Source organism: Thamnophis sirtalis, unplaced genomic scaffold, assembly GCF_051295495.1.
Source record: "Thamnophis sirtalis isolate CommonGarterSnake01/CBP01778 unplaced genomic scaffold, rThaSir2_p1.2 scaffold_3, whole genome shotgun sequence".
Lineage (NCBI taxonomy): Eukaryota > Metazoa > Chordata > Lepidosauria > Squamata > Natricidae > Thamnophis > Thamnophis sirtalis.
The window spans coordinates 122,609,669-122,629,324 of NW_028261383.1; positions in this window are offsets into that span (position 1 = coordinate 122,609,669).

Below are 19,656 nucleotides of genomic sequence, written 5' to 3' on the forward strand. Positions count from 1 at the left end.
GTGAATGTTGTTGTATTTTAAATTTTGTATTGTCTTATTTATTCCCCTTCCTCTTTTATTGTAAGCCACCCAGAGTCCTTCAGGAGTGGGTGGCATACAAAACCAATAAACTCAAACTCAACTCAACTCAACTTCTGCCAACCTAGCAGGTCGAAAGCATGTAAAAATGCAAGTAGAAAAATAGGAACCACCTTTGGTGGGAAGGTAACAGGGTTCTATGCGCCTTTGGTTTTTAGTCATGCCGGCCACATGACCACAGAGATGTCTTTGGACAGCGCCGACTCTTTGGCTTTGAAATGAAGATGAGCACCACCCCTAGAGTTGGGAACGACTAGCATCCATGTGCGAGGGGAAAATTTACCTTTTATATAATAGAAAATGATTGGCAATTGTTTATGCTGACATATTACCACATTCTACACAAACACATTATAAAATCAATTTTCCATAGCTGGTCCCTTACAATGCAATTTTATATCTTTAGAACATCAAACCAAAGCTCATAGCTCAACATTTAAATCAGATGTTTGCTGAACCAAATACCCACCTAATAAAATGGCCCAAAAAAGCCCAAGAAAGAAGCCTCTCCTATTTTTCAATTCCTTAAATCAACTTTGAAAATACAGTGGTTTGCAGTAGGATTTTTATCTGCCAATAATAAGACATTGAGAATAAGGAGAAAAGAAAGCCATTTAGTTATTGCTCCATTCCAGGCTGCCAGACATCCTGCACAGTAACAGACACCCATTACACATAGACATACAGACACAGGGAAATGTCTTAGATGACTGCCTCCTGTCCATCATCCTGCTGTATGCTTCTGCCTGGACAAAGACAAAGCAAACAAACTTAAGCAGGCTTTCTTCTAGGCAGCTCTCAAGCCATCTTTTCCCTTGAAAAGCCAGCAAAGGTTTGGGAGATGGGGAACAGTTCTCCAAAGGAACAGGAGCTGCTCATAAGCTTCAAAGCTCAAGTTCCCAGCAATTTAAAATATATTACAGCTTCAAGCAAGAGTGGCTTCCATACATATTACACGTTATGCAGCAAGGCAAAAATAAATATATGTAAGGCATGCTTGCCAAAGTTTATATCAAAATATACTGCAAAATGGTGGGAGAACAAAGAATGGAAGTCAGAAATCAAACATTTATATACCTAAGGTGACCAGACGTCCCGATTTTGGCAGGACAGTCATGATTTATAACAATTTGTCCTGTGTCCCGGGGCACCTTTAAAAAAGTCCCGATTTTCTGGCTTCATGTTGAAAGCCCAGTGGATTTGCTTAAGAAATCCTAACTGGGGCAAGACAAAAGACACGGAGGTTGGAGGTCAGCTGGTGTGGAAAAAATGGTGGCAAAGTTTCTTTGAAAAACATTTCCCTAACTAATTTCACCATTTTAATTTGCTCAGTTCTTTGTATTAACATCTACATCATTCTGGATTGACTTGGAGTGTCTGCCTGCTGGTAAGTGAGCTGGGTTTTTTCTTTTATTTTTTTTAATGTATTTTAAAATAATATTTTATTTATTGTGCATAGGATTTTTTAAAATAGTTTTATTATGTGTGGATTCTTTTTTTAAATTGCCTTAGACTATTTAAAAAAAGATTCTATCCAAAATAAATTGAAGTGAAACCATATTTAAAAATTCTATGCACAATACTTTGAAATATATTGTGCATAGAATTTTTAAAAATAGTTTTGCTTCAATGTATTCTGTGTGGAATAGTTTGAAATGTTTTACTTCAATTTATTCTGTGTGGATTCTTTTTTTAAATTGTCTTAGACTATTTAAAAAAAGATTCTATCCAAAATACAAAATACCAGCTGCAGTTATTCACTTAAGAACTGTGGCAAGAAGGTGATATAGTGACCAAAGTTACAATGGCATTGAAAAAAGTGATTGATGACCATTTTTCACACTTAGCAACCAGTTTCACACTTAGCGACCGTTGCAGCATCCTCATGGTCACGTGATCAAAATTTTGATGTTTGGCAACAGTTACAATTTATATTTGTAAATTGTAGTTATGTTGAAATAAAAAAAATTACAATACTATTTTTGCATTGTATGAAAATTTTTGTTGCTCCATATAAAATTTTTAATCAAGCCACCCCCACCCCCCCAGTCAAAGGTGTTCCTCTTTACCAATCTGAAACGCTGACCATGAGGATGCTACAATGGTCGCTAAGTGTGAAAAATGACCGCAACCGTTGACTTATAAATAGACTAATGTTCTGAAAACCTGACCTAAATTACTATATATTTTAAATAGCTGTAAAGCTATGCTGAAAAAGTTGTTCTCAAGGTATTGTGATAAATTCAATAAAAAGAAGGGAATTCTTGATGAACTTAAGGAGAAATGAGAGTATTGGATAGTAAATGGACAAATAAAATTACCAATCAAAGAGAATATTTGCACCTCAGGGTTGAAATGAGATGTTCTCTCCTACTCTTTCCTCTTCCTCTCTTCTCTCTCTGCCCCTCTCATCCTCTTTCTCTTTGTCTCTCTTCTCTTTCTCCTTCTTTTCCATTCTTCCTTCACTTATTCTTTCTTTCTCCCTTCTCTCTCCTCTTTGTCTCTTTCTGTCTCTCATCCTCTTTCTCTTTGTCTCTCTTCTCTTTCTCCTCCTTTTCCATTCTTCTATCACTTTCTCTCTCCTTCTCCCTTCTCTCTCCTCTTTGTCTCTTTCTCTCTCTCTCTTACCCTTTTTCTTTTTTTCTTTCTCTCTCCTTCTTTCCCATTCTTCTGTCACTTTCTCTCTCCTTCTCTGTCTCTTTCTGTCTCCCCCCTCCTTTTTCTTCCTCTCTCCCACTCTTTTATCACTTTCTCTCTACCACCCAACCTGTCCCAGGGGTGGGTTTCAACCGGTTCGCACCGGTCCCTGCGATCCGGTTGGTCGCCGAACCCGGAAGTAAGTAACTTCCGGGAACGGCAAAGCCCCCCCCCCTGCGCCCGCGCACGCCCGCACACCCGTGCCCGCTCCTTACCCGGTTTTTACGAATTCTGCGCTTCCACGCATGCGCAGAACGCATACAGCGCCTGCGCGATCCTCCAGGATCCTCCAGTACGCATGCGCGCGCCGTGTGCGTGAGGACACCGCACGTGTGCACGAGGACGCCGCCGGCCTCGTTCCAACCGAACCGGTTGGAACGGGGCGAGAAACCCACCCCTGACCTGTCCCCATACTTATCTTCGACTGATCATATTTGCAATAATTTACCTTTTCTAAATAGGCACAGTTCCCTTAGCGAATACACACAAAACCATTTTCTGCCTCTCCTAGCAGCATACAAGAAACCCCGCGATCTCCGGTCTCTCTTAACTTAGATACGGAAACTAAGCCCGGTGCCTGATACAGACGTCACAAGGGAAACGGCTAATAGGAATGGCTCGTGGTCACAGATAAAAAAAGGAGATCGCGACGGAGAAAGAGCATCCATTAGCACTGCCCTCCATCCCTTCCCTACTTCTGCGCATCTCGAGACCACCGCGTAAACAGAATTTGCCCCGAAGTTTTTCCCGCGGACAATGAGCTCTCCCTCAGACCTTTTACGATACAGCCACACGTTGCCAGACTCCAAATAAGTTCTAACTAGGTTACCCAGCCCAGCGAGCTAGCAGCTGATGGGCGGGGGAACGAATGAGCGGCTCACTCGTTCCCCACCCATCCGCCTGCTCACACGCTACAGTACCCAGCCCAGTGAGCTAGCAGCTGATGGGCAGGGGAACGAATGAGCGGCTCACTTGTTCCCCGCCCATCCGCCTACTCACACGCTACAGTACCCAGCCCAGCGAGCTAGCAGCTGATGGGCAGGGGAACAAATGAGCGGCTCACTTGTTCCCTGCCCATCCGCCCGCTCACACGCTACAGTACCCAGCCCAGCGAGCTAGCAGCTGATGGGCAGGGGAAGGAATGAGCGGCTCACTTGTTCCCCGCCCATCCGCCCGCTCACATGCTACAGTACCCAGCCCAGTGAGCTAGCAGCTGATGGGCGAGGGAGGCGGTGGCGGTGGCTGTTTCTCACCTTGCGCAGAGAACTTCCACTCAGTCCCGGAGCATCTGCTGCCTGTGGCGGCCCCTCTGCTGCAGCAGAAGCTCCGTGACTGAGTGGAAGTTCTCTGCGTGAGGTGAACAGCCGCCGCCGCACGGGAGGGCGGCAGGACGCAACCACGCCTCGCGGATTCACGGCGTGGTCACTGGGAACCATGCAGCACAGGCGCCGCCATGCCAGCAGAAGCTCCGTGAGTCCATGACCGAGTGGAAGTTCTCTGCACGAGCGGCGGCGGCTGTTTCACTCGTGCAGAGAACTTCCACTCGGTTCCAGAGCTTCTGCCGCCCATGGTGGCGCAGCACAGGGGCTGGCTGTGACGCGAGGAGGTGAAATGAACTCCGCAAAGGGGGAGAAGGAGGAGAGTCTGTCTCCTCCCCCCAGCGCCTCCCGATTCCCACCGGTACCAATCCATAACATGATTACTCACCAGTGGGTAAGCGCAGCTGCAACCAAAAGACGAAATGAAATGGAGACTCGCGCAGGCGTGCTAAGCTAAGCGGAGTCCAGCCAATCAGTGAACTGGTTGGGATAGAAAATTTTCAGCACGCGGCATGCTGAAAATTTTCCATCCCAGCCAGCTCACTGATTGGCTGGAGTCCAGGCCAATCCAATCAGTGAGCGGCAGGCTGGGCTGGCTTAAATTTGTACGATAGAACGGAATGATGAGCCAGCCCAGCGAGCTAGCAGCTGATGGGCGGGGGAGCGAGGGAGCTGCGAGTGCCAAAGAAAGTGTGTTTTTTTTAAGAACGGTGCGGGACGCGGGAAAATTTATGAAAAGGCGTGCCTGTCCCGCCAAATGCGGGATGTCTGGTCACCCTATACATTACCCCAATCTGAATGGACAGTGTTCATGAACAATTCAATAATGACATTCCACACTCAGCATAATGATAAGACAAAACAATTACAGGTTTTTTAAAAAGTGCCGAGAACCACTCTATGGTAAAAAATCTTGCTCAAATGAAAATTATTTTGAAGGCCTTCTTGAATGCAATTTATCAGCATTGCTCCAGTATCTTCTCTGACTATTAGCAAACCTGTATAGAAGTTGGAGATGCTTCTTCACTGGAGATTTTTAAGAAGAGACTAAACAGTCACCTGTCTGAAATGGTTTAGGGTCCCCTGCTTGAGCAAGGGGCTGGACTACAAGACCTCCAAGGTCCCTTCCAGCTCTATTCTGATTGACTTCATAGGCAACTTTTCTTCTAAAGCATATCATTTGTTAGAAACATTTAGCTGCAGTCAGTATAAAACGAATTTGACAATCTGAATGCAAAAATTAAAAAAATTAAAAACCAAAAGATATGTAGGAAGTTAGCAATCCCCCTCTTCTTGAAAAATGAAATATCCTAGGAAATATTGAAGAGGCAGAATATTATATTTCCCTGTGTTGAAAGAAATGTCCTTCTGGTTTCAGCTCCAAGTGGGGAAAAAGACACTGGAGACATGGAGGCTGCTTGGAAAGATGGTTTATTGTTGGACAGGGCCACATGGCTTGAGCCCTGAACAGAAAAGGTGATCACATGTTTCAATGTTGGTGGAGAAGAAGAGAGAAGGGCTGAGGAAGGGGCTTGCTAGGCTTTTTATACCCTGTTTAGTCCCACCTCTCTGTTTCCTGTTCCTGTGTAAGAAATGTATTCTGATTGGTTGTCAGACTCCCATGGTGCCATGCAGGGGGCTACTCTCTAGGCTGTTTTGAATCCAGGTATAGATGAGTTCTCAGATGCCATGTGGAGAATTGAATAATATCCCTCCCCCCTGCAGCTGCAGTGGAGAAGTCTTTATTATGTAAAGTGGGCTAGCCTGGCCTTCTCAATGGCTTATTGACAAAGTGTGGATGGGCAGGAAGCTACAGGCAACTATTCTGTTTTTTAAAGCATGTTTCTTTCTTTTCACATCCAGAGAAATATTCTGTCTTTTCAATATTTCCTAGGATATTTTATTTTTCTGGGAGAGGGCTGGATGATAACTTCCCACAATCCCTCCTTTTTTTTTTCAAAACATGTGAGTGGAACGCACATGTTTTGACAAAAGATTAAAATTGGTCAGATCAGGGAGACTTAATTCTTCTGATGAAAAAGCATTGAGAGAGACAGCAGAAGGATCTCTTCAGTGGCTCCCAGATAGCTTTCAACCATGAAGGTCTAGCAACCAGGGAAAGAAATTTACAGTATCCAATTTTCCATGCCAATTAGTATCAGATATCACTTTCTGTGAGCTTCCAGACAGGTTTTAAACAAGCAGAAATCCCAAAATGATTCACAGCCATGCTTTCCCTTTAAGTTACAGGCTGCCCATTTTAAAAGAGATGGTTCTTGAACCTGCCCTGGCTCTTATTTTAGTAAGGCCAAATTGAGTTTAGCTGGTGTGCAAGCCAGGCTATTTAGTATTTGTAAAATTACGCAGAATGTGCCTGGGGACTCCTACTCATGAGACCACCAGTGCAACATATCCTGCTTTACTGGGCAGCGTGGGGTTTTTTTTGGGGGGGGGGTCACAGTGAGGGCTTGGTTTTTTGGGGGAAATCCTTTCTGCTAGCTCTTCAACTGGGGGAATTGCCTGAGGGGAATTGACTCTCCCCCAATGGGATTAAAAAGGGAGAAAAAACTGTTTAGGCTTTTGTGCCAGGGCAAAAATCAACCTAGGAAAAACTGTGTGTGGAGGAGATAGTTTCAATCTAATTCTGAATAGGCTCTCTCTCTCTCTCTCTCTCTCTCTCTCTCTCTCTCTCTCTCTCTCTCTCTCTCTCTCTCTCTCTCTCTTTTTCTTTGTGTGTGTGTGTGTGTGTGTGTGTGTGTGTGTGTGTCTGTGTCTGTGTAGCTGCTTCTATAATACAGAAAATACAGACATTTGGGACAAAATTTCACTCCCAGTAGACAGAAATCTAAGGTGTTCAGAATTGCTGTGCTAGCCATTCTCAAATACAATTCTTACATGAATACATTAAACTGATTACAATATAAATGAGACAAGAAATAAACCTTACAATGAATTTCTGTGAAGGAAGCAAAGAAAGAAAACTTTAGGATCAATTTTCACCCTCCCCCATAGTCTTTACAGCTGTCTTCTGGGGATAGAAGAGAGTCTTTTGGTCTTTACTTCTCCATCTCAGGGTCCATTCTTTCATATCGGTTGGATGGCATTAGGCTTAGCTTGCTGGTAAGAGTGGTCAGTCAGGCTTGGTAGAGGCTGTCCCAGACTTGGCTACGTTTTTTCCTTCATAGTCAGGTTTTATCAGGATGCAATCACCAGCAGCCAATTCAAGAGTTATGGTTTGAGCTAGCAGTCCTTTGTTTCTGAGGTGAAGAAAAAGAGAGGCCAAGTATACAGTTCTTTACAGACATATCTTTAGTCTCATGTTTGGAATCTCACCCATTCTGTCCAAGAGGAAATCCAAACATTATTCCAGAAGGCAGACGATGTAAATTTCATGGAACATGACATTCCCACTGCTTCTATGATTGAAACACTTTTGCAGTAAGATGACTAAATTTTCAAAAGGGACAACAACTTGTGTTGCAAACAAACAAACAAACAAAATATCATAGGGTAGAGCACCTTGACTCTTTGAATGCTTTTAAAAATGCATTCAGGTGTGAAAGAGAAAGGGAAGAAAAACAGCTTTTTTTAAAAAATACAATTAAAAAAAGAGGTACTTTGAATCAACACTCCAAAATATTAGATTCCATTCAGATGGAAGCAAATTCTCATTAAGTATGTTAAAACATTTACAAATGTAAGCAAAATATCTCAAAATCATTTCTTTTTATAGGTTTAATTAAGCATTTTAAACCTCAAAAATTTCCAGAAGAAAAAAAAATCAAAATTGTATTCAGAGCAGAAAAGGAAATGTAATTGCATAACTTTTATAGATGAAAAGACCACAACAGTGAAAGGTAAAGGTGCAGGAGCAGGTCACCCATTTACTCCAAATTTCTCAGAAGAGAGAAAAAAAGTAGTTAAAATGAGCAGAAAACTTCAGGCCCCTTCAATGGCCCAAAAGGAAGGAGGGAAAGAAGGGGGGGAATGCACAGAGGCATTCACAGGTATCTCTGCGGGCATTTCATACACACACTCATTGTAAAATGAGCAGACATGCACTCTCCCTACCTTTCCTGCTTTACTCCAAAGAATGACCCAGAAGGAAGAAGGGGGGGGATTCGCGCAGGCAATCACAGGTCTCTGGATCTCTTCACTTAGTACTCCCTGGGGCATTGGGGACACATACATTCATACTGCAAACAGAGCTCATGCTTGCTCATGCCAACCAATCATTATAACGATTTCAGGAAGCTTTTTCACAAGCCGGCATGAGCGGCTTACCTGGGCCATATCCATTTGTTAGGCTAGCTTGGAGTCCCATCTGGGTCGCCAATTGTTGAAAGAAATGTCCTTCTGGGTTCAGCTCCAAGTGGGGAAGAAGACACTGGAGACATGGAGGCTGTTTGGAAAGATAGTTTATTGTTGGACAGGGCCACATGGCTTGAGCCCTGAACAGAAAAGGTGATCACATGCTTCAATGTTGGTGGAGAAGAAGAGAGAAGGGCTGAGGAAGGGGCTTGCTAGGCTTTTTATACCCTGTTTAGTCCCACCTCTCTGTTTCCTGTTCCTGTGTAAGAAATGTATTCTGATTGGTTGTCAGACTCCCATGGTGCCATGCAGGGGGCTACTCTCTAGGCTGTTTTGAATTCAGGTATAGATAAGTTCTCAGATGCCATGTGGAGAGTTGAGTAATATCCCTTCCCACTGCAGCTGCAGTGGAGAAGTCTTTATTATGTAAAGTAGGCTAGCCTGGCCTTCTCAATGGCCTATTAACAAAGTGTGGAGGGGCAGGAAGCTACAGGCAACTATTCTGTCTTTTAAAGCATGTTTCTTTCTTTTCACATCCAGAGAAATATATAGGATATTTCATTTTTCTGGGAGAGGGCTGGATGATAACTTCCCACACCTGGATGAGACAAGGGATAAACATGTTTTTAAAGACAGAGTAGCTCCCTGCAGCTTCCTGCTCCCCCTTGTCAATGAGCCATTAAAGCCTAAGCTAGTGTACTTTACATAATAAAGGAAGGATTAGCCTTCCAGAGAAACTCACCACATGGCATCTGGAAACTTAAACTTGGCCCCATGGGAGTCTGACAACCAATCAGAGTACATTTCTTACACAGGAACAGGAAACAGAGAGGTGGGGCGGAACAGAGAGTATAAAGCCCAGAACTTTCAGTCCTTCCCTCTCTTCTTCTCCACCCAACATTGAAGCATGTGATCACCTTTTCTGTTCAGGACTCAACCCATGTGGGCCTGTCCACCATTAAACCATCTTTCAAACCAGTCTCCATGTCTCCAGTGTTTTTTCCCCACTTGGAGCCGAACCCAGAAGGACATTTCTTCCAACAGATACAAATCTGATTCTAGTGGTGACAATATCCAAAACCTGGAGGATGGGGTGTGGGAATTGGAACATTCAATTCCATGTTTTTATGTAAAAAAAAAAGTACAAAGATCACTTTAATCATAAAAGACTTGATCTTTAGTTCATCCAGCAGCTTGCTTGTGTTATTACACAGATGAAACATAATTCTAATTCTCAGAAATTCTGATTCTAAAAAAGGGCACTTAGCCAGGTTACCTATAGAGAGCGCACTGGAGTCATTCATCTTGTTGAGTTGTGGTTTCCCCTTATTTAGCATTGTAGCTGGAAGTGGCAAGCGCTTTGAAGAAAGTATCTTTTGTTTTTTTAAGCCTGGCTATTATCAGCCTGGAAGGTATATTCCCAAAACTTTGTTTCTCAACTTTGTTGAGTCCATTGTAATTTTTAATGTTCTGATTTTGGAGAAGATTACAGTGGAAGACTGAGTGAGGAGGGGGCTGATTTCCTGCCCACAATACCAATGCTAAAATGCCTAGGCCCTGGCCTATGTCATTCCCAACTGTTTTAAGCATAATAGCAATAGCAATAGCAGTAGACTTATATACCGCTTCATAGGGCTTTCAGCCCTCTCTAAGCGGTTTACAGAGAGTCAGCATATTGCCCCCAACAATCTGGGTCCTCATTTTACCCACCTCGGAAGGATGGAAGGCTGAGTCAACCCTGAGCCGGTGGGATTTGAACCGCTGAACTGCTGATCTAGCAGTAGCTTGCAGTGCTGCATTTAACCACTGCGCCACCTTGGCTCTAATCATTATCAATAGGTAACTATCATCTGAATTTCATTTCCATTTTTTTATTCTGTTCTCTCCCACAACCTCAATCTTGGGTCAATATATCAACATGATTGCATTATAGTGAACAGGAGCCTTGATAACATCTTCAAGATTCGGCAACTTTACTAGGGCAGAAGCTCATGAGTGTTCACATCATTAGAATGGGTTCAGTTTGCCTGAGGAAAAACATCTGAGAGAAAGAGGGAAAGGGATAAGGAGATGAATAGCTGAAATTCTGTCTTGTTGATTGCTAATAACCTTCACTTTTCAACATTTGGAGCTTGGACAGAAGAGATCAATTAAAAGCAGGTTTGATTGACACAGCGACACCCCAGGTTCAAAGGCATGCAACATGAGTCTTGCCCGAGCTGCCTGTCCTAAACTTTGGAAAACCAAAAAATATATGAAAAGCCAAGCTTAAAATTCTTCTACAGATTTGTTTGGCTTTTAAGATATGAATCAATGAATCTTTATGGGCACATCAGGTGCACGATCTGCATTTAAAATGGGGGTCTGCTTTGAACCTCAGCTAGGATCTTTGACAGCAAGCACGTCAAGTGCCACGATGAAATGCAGAATGATATGAATATGGTTATTAGCCACCTGCCACCTTGAGATTGCATTCAGTTTCAGTAGGAGGGAAACAAGCATACACAGCTCTGTAAAAAGTATCAGCTTGTGGCCTATCCTTTATCCCCAAAGTTTTAAAAAAAAATTTTTTTATCAATTTCAAGCAGCCGGGCTGGAATAAGGACAGGATCCAGCTATCAAGTGATCTGATACATTGTGGTGGAGGAGATAAGAAAATAGCTAACTCCCCGCAGTTGCCCTCCTGCCTTCCTCTTCTCTCTTTTCTTCCTTTCATCTAGTGAGGTTTGTTCTTTATCATAATCGAGGAGGCATTCTGTGAAACTGGAACTAAAGGGGAAAAAATGGGGAGGTATGCCTGTTATCTACTGGAAAGAGAGAAATGGTTGAAAACAAATTTTAAAAGTGCACTGGATTTCTGACCAATTTGGAAAATAAGAATAAAGCAACATAAGGTAAAGGTTCCCCTCGCACATATGTGCTACATCTCTGTTTCAAAGCCGAAGAGCCAGCACTGTCCGAAGACATCTCTGTGGCTGGCATGACTAAATGCCAAAGGCGCACAGAACACTGTTACCTTCTTACCAAAGGTGGTTCCTATTTTTCTACTTGCATTTTTACGTGCTTTCAAACTGCTAGGTTGGCAGAAGCTGGGACAAGAAACGGGAGCTCACACTGTTACGCGGCACTAGGGATTCGAAATGCTGAACTGCCAACCTTTCTGATCGACAAGTTCAGTGTCTTAGCCACTGAGCCACTGCATCCTAATCAACATAATCAGACCTAAATTAGTATATTTCTTTTGATGGGAATACTGATGTTTCCTGATAAACACCTTTTAATATGTAAAGGTTTGGCCTTCTTGTTTTCATCAGGAAAGGTCTCATTAAAACTTTCCCTACAAGTGAAACTGCATGGCTTCAGAAGCCACACTTTGGGATTCTGGATTGGCACAAGCTTGCTCACTTCTGTTTGTGACAGATAGAGGCAAAGCTCTCTCAAGGTGAGCCAAAGGGCTAAGTTTCTCCAGCTGTACAAACTCAGTGATGGGGAGATTAGAGAAGTCATCCTGAATGGAATAATCTTTTACCGAGAGAATTTGGAAAAGAAAGTCTGCCAAACAGATATTAAATGGCCACTCCCAGCTCCTAAAGTCATCCATCTTTGCCAGTGAAAGAGATTTCTGAAGGGGTCAGCCAGTACAGCTTTTCCTCATCTGTAGCATTTCTTGAATTTTTTGCACCACTGTGGCAGGCCCAAAACAACTGGCAGCCTTCAAAACATCCCAAGAGAAAGAAGGGGAAAAAGCAGAGGGGAGGGAGGGAGGAATAGGAAAAACTAAAGATTTCACTCCTGTGGAAAAGGGATGAATCAAAAGGACACTTCAGAAATCAGGGACCAAGAGATTCTTGTAATTAGAAGCTCAGTCACTCCTGCCCACAGATCATTTCAGCACCTCCTGAGCATTGCGAATAAAAATGGAGGCTGCCCCTCCGTGCACTTGATCTTTTCAAAAGCTGTAGGAACGTAGAAGGAGCTCCTTCTGCCTCCAAAGCTGTCTGAAGCTGACAACACTGTGATCCCTTTGCTCTCTGACAAGCACAAGGTCAGGCTCCTGTCATTTTCCATCTTCTCCAGGGGCAGCCGCTGCACAGGGTACACACTCAGGCTGCTTCTAAAGGGGATAAAAAAAACTGAGGAAGCCACAGACAGAAAACAGGCGGGTAGGCAGGCAGAGCGGGGGAATAGACAGGAACGGAGATGAGAGGCGAGAGGAATGGAGGGTGACAGATATGGACAAGGTCCTTAATTAAAAATCTACAGCAGGGAGCAAGTCAGTCAAACAGAGAAGGAAGATAAATTATGCAGGAAAGGGAATGGAACAAAACTAAGGGGAAACAGGCAGTGGCAAGGGAAAGGAAAATGCCTGGGAGAAAAAGAGGCAGAGGATAAGATTAGCAACTATTGGCTTTATTCTAGATGTCCATAGATTGAAGGAGGCCTTCCTGAGCTTCTAAGAATCCTGATTTGGTAAGTAGAAAGCTTCCGCTCTTGAGAACTGTGCATAACTTTAAGCTGAGGCTTAACAGTGAGTGGAAAGGGATCCAAAAGGCTCTGGAAATGAATTGGGAAGCAATTGTTTAAGTAGGATTGGGAGTTCCTGTATCCTTTCAAACACAGACTAACAACTCCTGTTATCCTTACCATTGGCCCGTAGGCTGTGGGTACTAGGACTTCAACAGCAGCTGGAGCCTTCCTGTAAATCAGCCTAATTGCAATCAACACAAGGATCCCTGTCTTTCACTTCTTGACGTACAGGTTTTTATCTGCAGTACTGAGGATCAACAATCTGGTTCAGGATTTCAGCTGGATAATCTGGAGGTCTGAGCAAAGGCATCCATTGTGGGGAGGTAGCCAAGAAGGTGACTACAGCCATGCAGTTGAAACCCTGCCTCTTTTTTTTATAACAAGACAAATACAGACTTCAATGGATAATTAGATTTGCAGAAAAAACAATTGCTACCAATCTGCCTTTCATTGGGGACCCGTACGCTGCACAAGTCAAAAAGAGGGCTGTGAAAATACCTACAGATCCCTCACATTTTGGACATAAATTGTTTCAACTTCTGCCCTCAAAACCACGCTATAGAGCACTGCACACCTGAACAACTAGACACAAGAACATTTTTCCCCGAATGCCATCACTCTGCTTAACAACTAATTCCCACAACACTGTCAAATAATTTACTAAGGCTGTATTACTATACTTCTTCTCTTTCTTCCTAGTATCTATCCAACTTATTACTATAAACATGTTGCTTCTATCTTTCAATTATATTGTTTTTATTGTTTCCTAATACAATTCAATAGCTTATTAGTAACTTTGACTATCACTAAGTGTTGTATCTTTTTATTCTTGATGAATGTATTTTATTCTCCTTATGTACACTGACCAACGACAAATCACACTTGGCCAATAAAGAATTGAATTCTATTCTATTCTACTCTACTCTACTCTACTCTACTCTACTCTACTCTACTCTACTCTACTTTAAGATATATGCATGGTTACAAAAAAGGGACAGAGATTCAGGTGTGTTGTGGTAGATGCCACTTTGATTTTTTTTTATCCCTTCCAAAAATGCATCTGTTTCTGAAGTTGCAAAAAAACCAACCATTTTTGCAATCCCTAATGCCTTCTCTTATCTCACTACTAACCTTCATTGATTTAGTTGCCATAAATCAGCAGCTATGTTTCCAGACATGTTAGAAAAAAGCACAATAAAACAATTATGCCAACCTTGGGGGTCTGGAAAAAAAAACACCCTCAAAATAATCCCAGTCAAAAGAAAACAAGGGAAAGCCCATGTACTGTAGTTCTATACCCAATTGGTTGATATCATTCCCCTCTTTTTAGTGTCTCTTTCCCGTAATGGCTCATAGCTGTCAAAACATATGATTAACACAGCATTTCCTCAAGAAGCAGGGCAAGATAGAAGAAAAGGACTCTAACTGTGCATCTGTTTACAGACTCCAGATATTTCTTTGGCTCTGTGCAAATAATATGCTATTTCCAAGACAGCTACCAATTCCACAAGGTATTCTCAGCTTGCAATCCTGAAAGGAAGTCTTCTAAGTATCAAAACACTCCTGTTACTATATGACAGTTTCTGCTCATTGAGAACCAATATGGCCATGGGAGAGAGAGAGACAGGAAAAAAAGGTTGTTAAAAACTTCTGGCACTATATCTTTCTGTTTATCAACACTGACTCTAAATGGCATGCAAATTCAGAATAAATACTATGCCTAAAATGAATTAACTAAATATGTCAATTTACTTTATCCAAAAGAGAGAGAAAGAAAAGATGTTTAGACTCTAGAAAGAGTGCAGGGAAGAGCAACAAAGATGATTAGGGGACTGGAGGCTAAAGCATAGGAAACAGTTGCAGGAACTGGGTATGTCTAGTTTAATGAAAAGAAGGACTAGGGGAAACATGATAGCCGTGTTCCAATATCTCAGGGGCTGCTACAAAAAAAGAGGGAGTCAAGCTATTCTCCAAAGCATCTGAAGGCAGGACAAGAAACAATGGATGGAAATTGATCAAAGAGAGAGAATCAACTTAGAACTAAAAAGAAATTTCCTGACAGTTAGAACAATTAACCAGTGGAACAGCTTGCCTCCAGAAGTTGTGAAAGCCCCAACACTGGAAGTCTTTAAGAAGATGTTGTATAGCCATTTGTCTGAAGTGCTGTAGGGTTTCCTGCCTAGGCAGGGAGTTGGACTAGAAGATTTCCAAGGTCCCTACCAACTCTGCTATTCTATTCTATTCTATTCTAGTCTAGTCTAGTCTAGTCTAGTCTAGTCTAGTCTAGTCTAACATACCCTAGCCTAGACCAATATTTCTCAGATTTGGCAAATTTAAGAATTGTGGGAAACACTGCACTAATAAAACTGGGGCTGCATTCCTGCATAATGCCTAAAACATGGACACATCACCAACTTATACCACAGCCTGAGGGGAAGAGACTGGTTTTGAAAGATAATTTCTAGGTCTACAGAGTCATGGCAGTCTGGGCCTCCAGGGAAAAGAGGATTCCATAGGCGAGGAACCACAGCACCCCCTATCAGATGATATTAGTTAGTGAAGGGGGCCCAAGACACACCTTCTCTGTTGGATTTAAAGGGACAGGCAGTAATGAAGAAAGAGATTTGGCTCCTCAGATTCACAGGTGCTATGCCATGAAAAGCTTTATAGATAACCCGCACCTTGAATTGCACACAGAAGCTCACTGTTGACCAGTGCAGTTGACATAGCGGAGATCTCGCATGAGCATACCAAGATGCACACAAAAACTGCTTGTATTGCTTCATCCTGGACCGAGCGAAGTTTCAAGTGGCCTTCAAGGCAGCCCCATATAGACCACATAGCAATAATTCACATTTAAGATGATCAGAGCATAAATGACCATGAGAAAGAACTCGTAATCTTGGGAAAGGGTGCTATTGTCAAACCAGATGAATCTGTGCAAAGCCTTTCTGGTAGCTATGCTCCCCAAATGATACACTGGTTCTGTTTGGGAATGTATCACTTATTGAGAACTAAAGATGGAAAATCACTAGGATCAGATTAATTTGTATTTTGTCTTTTATGTTCCCCCCTTTCCCCCCCCCTTGAATTGTTCGCCACCCTGAGTCCTCCCGGAGAAGGGCGGCATACAAATAATACAATACAATACAATACAATACAATACAATACAATACAATACAATACAATACAATACAATACAATACAATACAATACAATACAATACAATACAATGCACCCATATCTGTTCATTCTTGTCAAGGTTGAGCCTATTCCTCTTTGTACAGATATGAATGACCTCCAATCACTGAAACATGATCTCAATAGCATAACTTGGTTGACTAGAGGTCAAGCCTTTGAGCAATAAAGGTTTTGCTTAGGAGGTCAGTCTGGATAGATAAGATAACAATCTACAAGAGTTCTTCTTCTTTGATATATCAATTTCCACCACCTGAATTCCAAATCATGGAGATTATTATGCAAAAGCTGGGTTCTGTCTCCAAGACATGGTTATTTTCATAATAGAGATAATTGAGAATAGGAGCAAGGGCAGAGGGCAAACGAGTTGAAACCTAAAAGGAAGAATCATTCTTTCTTCAAAATCACATGCCTGGAACATCTCTGAGAGATCACGGCCTCTCCCATTCTATGTAAAATAGGCAAGCTCAACAATGGTTAATGGCACATTTGAAGAAACAAAATATAAACGAAAGCTAGGAAGACAAAATCTCTGGTCCCGGTGACTGACTCAGATTGGAACTTGCAATATGACCCTGGGAAACATATATTCGCCTTCATTTGTGAAACAAAATATAGCTGGTAATTTTTGTCAGAGAGATCAATTCCTATTTCCTTCAAGAGAAGACAGTCTTTTCTGTTGGTATGAATGAATTTGCTTACTGGATTGGATGGGGGAGAATCAAAACCAATTAAAACTAAGCTTCTCATCTGTTCTATTGTTACACTTGATCCATTACTGATCAGGATAATACTGAGTTTTTCATATTATTCTTTCTCTTTTTCAGACATTGCCCTGCTTTGATTGCAGTACACTTCTTCTTTCTTCAGGCAAGATATCCAACATACTTTGAAAAATAATTATTTTGCCACAGACCTCAAGAGCTTCTAAAATATGTTATATTGCTATGGTGATTGATAGCAAGGATTTCCTCTATTATTTCCAATTACTCTGAGCTTTCTGAGGATAGACGGCCCAATGTATGTTGTTACAAAGAATCCCAGCCCAGGAGGAATAATATTTCCTCCTCTGTTGAATAAAGTTTGTTGGATGGGAATAATCAGACTCATTGTTAAACTCTGTGTTTCTAAGAAGTCATTTATTTCTTCAAATCTATAATTGAGAGAGAGAGATATTGGGGTGTGTGTGTGTGTGTGTGTGTGTGTGTGTGTGTGTGTGTGTGAGAGAGAGAGAGAGAGAGAGAGAGAGAGAGAGAGAGAGAGTAATCTTTCATGTATTTATCAATTTCATTCATAGTTCATCTACCTTTAATAGTTATTTACATTAATCTAATTATATATGGCATATCTGGAAAGGAATTCAGAAAATTTTCTGTGGGGTTTTTCCCATTTATTCCTTTCTTATTTATTCCATTATATTTACATCCAATTTTATTTCCAAAAAGTATAAGGCAAACAATTACCTCTTCCTTCCTTTTCATCTTCATAACAACTCTATGATATGAGTTAGACCAGTGTTTCTCAATTTTGGCAACTTTAAGATGTGTGGACTTGAACTCTGAGAATTCCCCAGTCATCCTTGCAAACTCCACACATCTTAAAGTTGCCAAGGTTGAGAAACACTGAGTTAATCTGTTCAATGGTAACTAGATAAGCTTCTTGTTTGAATTTTTCACCATGCCAAGTCTTCTAAGAACAAAATCTTCTTTAGCTGGGTCCAGAAGTAACAAAAGCTTCTTCAGCATGAGAAAAAATCCTTCTAAAGAAGCTTTTTGGGTTTTTTCATTTTTGCCAATACTATTTTATTACTATAACAACAGTAACAATTATACAATTGTGTTTCACCTGGTTTTTCAAGATAATTCGACATATCATTGCATCTGTTCACAACTGTTTGTTGATCCATTTATTGCACCTTGTTGATCAATTCTGAGCCATTCTATTAGTCTCTGACATCTGTCTGTGTTGCTAAGTCTATAGTATATTTAGCCTAAAATAACTCCCATTTTACTGACATTTGTTCTAAAAGATTAAGTAAACTAGAATAGATGATTTGACATGCAAAGTATATTCCAATTATTCTAAAAGTAGCATATCTGTTGACCCTTGATGCTAGACTATGGACCCATATTTCCATAAGGGAGAGGTGCCTGTTTGGGTCATATATTAAGTCAATTCATCTGCTAGGAAAGGAAAATGAATGATCCTTTAAAAATTAGAAGAGAAAACTTCAGAGAAGCTGTGGTTGAATGCTAGAATAAAGTGGGACTTACCATGTCCCCAAGACCTCTCAATAGTTCAAGAAGTGGTACGTCCAGGGAAATTGAAACTGATGTGCTCTTATTGCAAAGAATGAGCCAAAAGTCTAACCAGGAGCTTTGGTGTTTTTTAATGTTCTGTTTAATTCTAATGTTCTTATTACTTTGTACAAGATAGTAAATTGAATGTACTATCAGTTCTCATTCAAACATTCAAACTTTAGATTGTACATGAATATATTTTCTTTCTTTTAAATTTAGTGTAATGTGGAATGGACAATATTTGGACTCATTAATTTCTTGCAAGAGAATCCGAGAGATTTGTGGCAGACCACTACCATCTTGTGGTTTACCTGGAGCATTGCAAATTTTCCCCCAAATTTCTTTTTAGCCACTGCTTCCTCATGTTGTGGACAGCTATTATTTTTTTTCCTACACTGAATTCTTGCCTCTTAAATATTTTACATTTCATAATTTTCATATTTTCCTCTTTAAAAAAAGGTTTATTTTGATATCTGCTGAGACTGGTGTACCTGTAAAGGATAAGGTGACCAGATTTTCCAAATTCCAAATTTTACCAATTTTACCAAATTGGTAAAGAGGGACACCTTTGACCGGGGGGGGGGGGGTGATTAAAAATTTTATACGGAGTAACAAAAATTTTCATGTAACGCAAAAATAGTATTGTAATATTTTTTTAAATTTCAACATAACTACAATTTACAAATATAAATTGTAACTGTTGCCAAACATCAAAATTTTGATCACATGACCATGAGGTCACTAAGTGTGAAAATGGTCGCTAAGTGAGAAAAATGGTCATCGGTCACTTTTTTCAATGCCATTGTAACTTTGGTCACCTATATCACCTTTCTTGCCACAGTTCTTAAGTGAATAACTGCAGCTGGTATTTTGTATTTTGGATAGAATCTTTTTTTAAATAGTCTAAGACAATTTAAAAAAAGAATCCACACAGAATAAATTGAATTAAAACATTTCAAACTATTCCACACAGAATAAATTGAAGCAAAACTATTTTTAAAAATTCTATGCACAATATATTTCAAAGTATTGTGCATAGAATTTTTAAAAATGGTTTCACTTCAATTTATTTTGGATAGAATCTTTTTTTAAATAGTCTAAGACAATTTAAGAAAAGAATCCACACAGAATAAAACTATTTTAAAAAATCCTATGCACAATAAATAAAATATTATTTTAAAATACATTAAAAAGATAAAAGAAAAAAACCCGGCTCACTTACCAGC